A 7,204-nucleotide genomic window follows, 5' to 3' on the forward strand; every position below is an offset into this window, starting at 1 on the left:
CTTCCCCACCCTTCTGTATGGTCTCTGTGGGAACATTGTGCTGTATAAACTGGAGACTATTATGTGGGGAGGGAGCTCTGGAGGCCTAGTGGCAAGAAGCTGCACTGCAATCCTGAAGGCACACAGTTCGAGGCCACCAGCTGCTTGGTGGGAAAAGGATGGATACTCCCCTCCTGTGTGATTAGCTGCCTCTGAAAACCCTGCTATGGGTCGGTTCCTACTTTATGGTACATAACAACAACATTGTTTGGCTGCTGCCCCAAAAGTTGGTGATTTGAATCCACAGGCTGCTTTGAGGGAGAAAGATGAGGCAGCCTGACTCTATAAAGACTTGGAAAAGAATCAGCATAGATTCAGTGGCACCTAACAACTTCGTAAACTGGAAGAGTCTTTGGAGGTACAAATGGTTAAGCGCTTGACTATTACCAGAAGAAATCCACTTAGAGGTGCCTCAGAACAAAGGCCTGGACATCAACATAAAAACCTCCAACACTAGCTATTGAGACTCCTCTGGAGAGCAGTTCTACCCAGATGCACACGGGGGCGCCACAAGTCGGCCTCCACTCGAAGGAGCAGGTTTGGTATCAAACTGCGGCTGATAAACAGATCTGGTTCATTGTGTATTATTAATTACTTTTATCATGAAAGTCTGACAGGAAAGCTGCCTGGGAAGATTCAGGGGGTTGTTCCTTCCCAGTAGAGCCTTAAAGTAATAAAATGGACTATCATTTTCTCTTGTTTCTCTTCTCCTATGGCTGCAACTCTCCCGATTACACACTGACAGACAATCCACAGTGAAGTCTGGCGTGAATTCAGGGCTTCACTGGAAACTGGTGCTCCCAGATGTGTGTAGTGGTGCTCCAACGTAGGTGAGAAGATTCTAGAAGAGTGGGATTAGGCTTGGGTATTCTTTGTCTCAAAGCCAAATTCTGACCTCTCTCTTTAAAACCCCAAATCACCATTTTCTTCAGAATTTGCGTACAGAAATGCAGTTGAGGCTGAGGTGTAACCTCATAACTGTGGTAGCTCAGTGGTAAAATTCTTGCCTCCCATACCTGAGACCTGGGTTTGATTCCTGGTCACATATACCTCATGTGCAGCCACCACCCTCTGTTAACGAGCTGCTGTGATACTGAACAGGTTTCAGCAGGGCTTCAGGCAAGACAGACGAGGAAGAAAGACCTGGACATCTGGTTTCCAATATCAGTTAATGGGAATGCTAGGGGTCCTCTCACAATCACAGACCGGGCAGTGGTGTTCCATAATTCAAGGACAGACTCGACGGTGGCTGACAACAAAGTTAGAGTTGAAACATACAGCTAGCTACTAGTATACTTAAATATACAGACTATCCCATGGATTGTCAAAAGAACAAACACATCTGTCTTAGAAGAAGGGCCACTAGGGTGCTCCTAAGAGGCGAGGATGTTGAAACCCAGCATGCTGTTAGGAGAGGCCAGTCCTTGGAAAGAGACTTCACCCTGGGAAAGGTAGTTGTTTGGGCTACCAAGTCTGAACCAACTCATAGCTGACCTCCAGCAGGTTTTCAGAGGCAGTCAATTGCCCATCTTTCTCCCCCAGAGCAGTTGGTGAATTTGAACCGCATACTTTTGGGTTGGCAGCACCCCTCCTTAACCACTAGGCCACCAGATCTCCCTGGGAAAGGTAGAGGGTCAGAGAAAGAGAAGACCTTCAACGAGGTGGGTTGATAAGTGACTGTGACAATGGACTTGAGGATGTAGAAGATTGGGAGGAGGATGTAGGATAGGCCAAGGGCTGGATCTGTTGTTCTTAGGGTCATTATGAGTCCTTGTCAGCATGGAGGCACCTAACAACAACAACAACATTTATAAAATGAAAGAACTTATATCTGACTATTGGATTATCACGTAGGTTAAATGAGATCATAGGAAGTTTAAAGTGCCTTGTAATTGAAAAAAAAAGACAACAACAACAACAACAAAACAAACAAAAAACCCAAAGCAAAACAACTCCCTTATAAGTGGGTGAGAGCTCTCATTCCCCTCCTCTTCCTTCCCCCTCCCAAAAACCAGTGGGACACCAGGCAGGTCTGTGGAGTCTGAATAGCAGCCTCTTTTGGAGATGAGTGTTTATCTATCTATTTGAAGGAGATTTGAGGGAGAAGTTCAAATGCCGCAGAAAGGCGAGTGGAATGTGGATTTGCCAGGGAGAGGAGGGCGGGCGGGCTGGCAGCGAACAGCTGGGGAGAAAGCTATCAATCCTATTCCCTGCTCCCGAGAGACGCAAATGTCTGAAAATCGTGACCAGGGAAAGCAGCGGGAGTTAAAAAAAAAAAAAAAAATCCACATCCTGCCAAGTAAACTGGGTCACATTGGTGATATTTAGTCACAGAGCAGAGGAGGGAAAGCCGTTTCTAGGGAGAAAGCAGAAGACCTGGGGACCACAGTGACTCAGCTGGAAGTGGCAGCCTTGGGTTGGGGCTGGGAGGCTGCCTCCTGGCTGGTGGAAGCCACTCCTGACCGAGGTTTCTGCCCTGCATTCTCGGGCTGATTCTGGTTCAAACACAATCCTGACTCCTAAACGCAGCCACACACACCATCTTAGTGTTGGAATCCAGAGCAGAAAGTCCAATTTTAGAAAAAAATCTTCTGCCATTCTCCACTGATGCTGAGAACATCATTCCCAAGTCCATGCTGGAAATTTGAGTTCCAGGGGGCAATGCCTGAACCCAACCTGGCCACCATTTGGCTGTTAGCAAGGCTCTTTCAACTGACAGTAACATGCCACCATGCAGGTAGTTCTGACTTGTGGTGTAGCCCTGTGTACATCAGAGCGAGAAGTGTGCTCAATATTTGACATGTTAAACAGCAGCAGTGGTTGCCTGAGCCTGGGGCTGAGTCAAGGACAAGGTGCACAAAGATTGTTTTGGGTGTTAAACCTATTCTATAGGGAACTCTGGTGGCCTAGTGGTAAGAAGCTGCACTGTAATCCTGAAGGTGTGTGGTTCAAATCCACTAACTGCTCCTTGGAAGAAAAAAGGGAAATACCCTTTTGAGAAATTTACTGCCTCTGAAAACCTCTGAAGGGTCAGCTATGGGTAGGTTCCGACTCAGGGCCATACAGCAAGAAGATCTGTCCTATATACTGATTCTCGTGGCAATTATAAAATCCCAAGTATTTGGCAAAACTCACAAAACTGTGAGCCAAAAAGGGAGAATGTATGTGTATTATGTCTTCCTTAAAAAGGCAAATATAACTGTAACTATATACAAGTGCGGAGTTTTAAAAAAAATAAAAAGTACTCCATTGGGATTTCAGTGGCTGATTTTGCTGAAGCAGGTTGCCAGGCCTTTCTTCCACTGTACCTCTGTGTGGAGTGGCCTGGACAGTCTTTCAGTCACACGTAGAGTGAGTTAGTTGTTTGCAACACCCTTTCGTTTTAGAAACTTTCTACGAGACAGCTGAACCACATTGGGATCCAATTTCCAATTGTTAACAGCGGGCATAAAGTTGAAACAGAAAGCTGTAACAGGAAGCAGCAAGCTAAAAGAGAAATGTGTGAAATTTTGATTTTTATCCTATTTTAAACATTTCTGGGCTTCCGGCTAGATATTTCTGCCAAGAAATGTGACACATTGAAAAAGAAAGCGCTACCCTAGATGTTGTGGCTATAAAAAGGCTGTGGAGAATGGTGAGACTCGGTTAAGCCCTGGTGATGCAGTGAGTTCGGTGTTCGGCTGTCAACCAAAAAGTTTAGAGGTTTGGATCCCCCAGCTTTCTCATCTCTGCAGGAGGGATGAGGCAATCTGCTTCTATAAAGATGAACCGCCTAGGAACGCTATGGGGCACTTGTACCCTGTCTTACGGGATTGCTGTGAGTCAGAATTATCTGGCACTGGGTGAGGCTGGCTTAGTGTAGTTACGTGTCATGCTGCTAACTGAAAGGTCAGCAGTTCAAATCCACCAAGTTCTTTACAGGGAAACGATGGGCATTAGCCTCTGTTAAGATTCACAGCCCCAATACCCATTGCAGTTGAGCTATGATTCGTGGGAACCATCTATCGGGTTTTTAAGGAGCTTGCTGGTGAATTCAAACTGCCAAACTTTCCATTACTGACTAGTTTAACAGAAAATGTGCCACACCAGCTGGGCTAACCATACTCGGCTGCTGTTGAGTGGACTCCTGTGCACAGTGACCACATGTGTCTGACAGAAGATCTGCACTCTGAAGGGTTTCCAGTGTTAGCTTGAAAGTAGGTGGCCAGGCCTTTCTTATGAGGCAGTCCAGGAGGGCTTTTGGTGAGCGGATGGGCACATGAACTGGTGACACTCCTCCTGGAGACTCCCGCGTGGTGTTGCTAGGGGCCTTTGGATCTGTTCTGACTCATTACAACCCTGTCAACAGAATGCAACACTGCTCTGTCCTGTGCCATCCACATGACCTTTGCTGTGCTTGAGCCCATGCTGCAGCCACGGCGTCTGCCGCCTTGCTGAGAAGGCGCAGGCAGATAAGCTAGTCTTGACTTTTCAGTTGCTCATTAAGGCCTCTTTATTTTCCATCTGTGAAATGGGCTAATGACATTCCTCTCCTCCCACACAGGGGTGTGGATGGTGAGACTGAATGTGGCTGTCGGGGAAATGCTTTGAGCTCTGCTAATGAAGGGCCCTGGGCTGACACGCAGAGCTATTACACGGACCCTTCATGGTCGACTGTGTGGAGGGTAAGAAGCTGCCTGGCACCACTTCAGACAGCCGCTAAGGAACACAAATACTCTCAACCGTCTTAGAAACTGAGATGAAATCTGCAGGAGAGACTGGCATAGCTATTGCCTTGTCCTAGCAAGACCTCCTGCCCCTCTGAGCTGCCGTCAGGTTGCCTCAGTATCAGCTGCTTAACACACCTACTCACACCTCATCCCGTGGCAGCCGTGCCATCTACCCCTCACATCAGGCACCCTCTCTTTCCATTGCTGTGGTTTGAGGATTGCAGTTAGAATGCATGCATTTGGGGTAGATTGCCATTGTGATGGAGCCCTTAGGGGCAGCTCTCAAGGTGTCTGGATCTGAACACAAAGCTGACAATTGGGACAGGGTCAACAAAGGAGAGGAAGGCCCTTGAGGAGATGGATTGTACAGCGGTGGGCACAAGTGTGTCAGTGATGATGAAGGTGGCATGGGAGAGGACAGGGTTCAGATCTGTTGTGCACAAGGTCTCTATGAGTACTGTTCAACTTGATGACACCAAACAAGAAGCCACTGGATGAGGAAAAAAAGTCTGTTTTTACAAAGACTGCTGTGAGGTGCCGTCCAGCTGAGGACCCCACATTCAATTTAACAAGACCCTACAGGCTCCTGAACCATCGCTGCAATCTCTGCTCTGTCTGAACTCTTTGTTACAACTGTGTGTCAATCCTTCATGTTGAGGGCTTTGCTCTCTTTCGCTGGCCCTCGACTTTCCCCTAAAATGAGTTCTTTCCCAAAGACTGGAGCCTACTGACAAGTGCAAAGGATGTGAGATGAATGTCCCTGAGTCTGAATTCACTCCATGTCACACAACACTCATTGTGTTAACAATCTGAGCATCAATTTGAAAAATAGTATGTTGATAAAGTGATAAAATGACAATAAATGCGTAAGTCCAACAACATGCTGGGACCAACTGCTACCAGCTTGTGAGATTTGATGATTAACTTTTCCCAGGATTTTTTGTGAGCCAGTTGGTAAATATAGCACTGAAATGAAATTACTTCAGCTTTCAAAACCTCTCACAAAACCAAAATGCATTGCTGTCGCATAGGGACTCCCCCCCCCCAGTCAGGTTTCCAAGGTTCTAAATCTTGATGAGAGGAGACTGCTCATTGTTCTCCTGTGGAGCAGTAAGTGGATGTGAACTTCTAACCTTTTGTTTAACAGCCCAAATAATGCACGACACCACCAGGGTTGCTTTACAGTTAAATAAATTATGTTAAAAAGAAAGCTAATAATTGTGCTGGGAAAGGTGGAGGGTCAGAGAAAGAGAGGAAGGTCCTTCACCAAGATGGATTGACAAAGTGACTTTAACAATGGGCATGAGCATGTCAGAAACTATGGGGATGGTTCAAGATGGGACAAGGTTCAGACCTATTGTTCACAGGGTTGCTATGAGTCATCCTGGATGTGCCACTTAAAAACAGCAATAGCAATAAATGATAAAAATGTCCCCTTGTGAAAGCTTTGCGATCATATTCCCTTGAGGTTGTAGTTACACATCTAATACTAACATCTGCTCTGTCTGTATAGTTGTTGTTGTTAGATGTTGCCAGGTCAGCTCTGACACACAGCAACCCTATACACAACAGGACAAAACACTGCCCATTTCACACCACCCTCACGTGGAATGTGTTTGAGTCCCCTGTTGCAGCCACTGTGTCCATCCACCTCCTTGAGGGTCTTCCTCTTTCTCACTGACCCTCTGCTTCACTGAGCATGATGTCCTTCTCCAGGGACTTCTCCCTGCTGCACACCTCTCCATTCTCACTTCTGTAGTAGAAATACTACATAAAAGTGTGAAACTGTGCACCTCTTTCCAATTGTATGTTGAGTGTGGTCCACTGGTAACTTGAAATTGGCTGTAAGAGAAGTATTTACACCATAAGAATTGGACCACTACAGATCAGAATCTCCTCTCAAGTCTACTGCTGCCACAATAACTCACTGTGTCTTGGCATTGGTCTTCTCCCCCAGCCCCGGGTCTAGGAGTTTCACAGCACAGGGACCCTATATCCAAAGGATCCACTCCTGGCTCTTCCTTTGTGATGATACTGAGGTCCTTCTCATTACTGCTTGCTTGTTTAATTTCTTTTATATTAAAAGAGATTGACTCTGGAATAGAATTGAGAACCCGGAAATCAGTCTATCTACTTATGGTCAACTGATTTTTGACAAGAAGATGAAATCAGTTAGGTGGGGAAATGACAACCTTTTTAACAAATGCTGTTGGCAAAACTGGAAAGCTATCTGCAGGAGAATTAAGCAAGATCCACACCTCACTCCATAAGCAAAAACCAACTCAAGGTAGATCATGGACCTAGGACTAAAACCAAGGACTATAAACTTCATTAAAGAAAAGCTTGTGAGAACTTTAGTAGTCCTAATCCACAACATAAAGAGTCTTCCAAATATCCTGAAAAATTTACAGCCAGGAGAAGATAAAATAGATGAATGGGACCTTCTAAGAATCAAA

This window comes from Elephantulus edwardii, unplaced genomic scaffold (assembly GCF_000299155.1).
Source record: "Elephantulus edwardii isolate Elephantulus edwardi_28Jun2011 unplaced genomic scaffold, EleEdw1.0 scaffold00134, whole genome shotgun sequence".
NCBI lineage: Eukaryota > Metazoa > Chordata > Mammalia > Macroscelidea > Macroscelididae > Elephantulus > Elephantulus edwardii.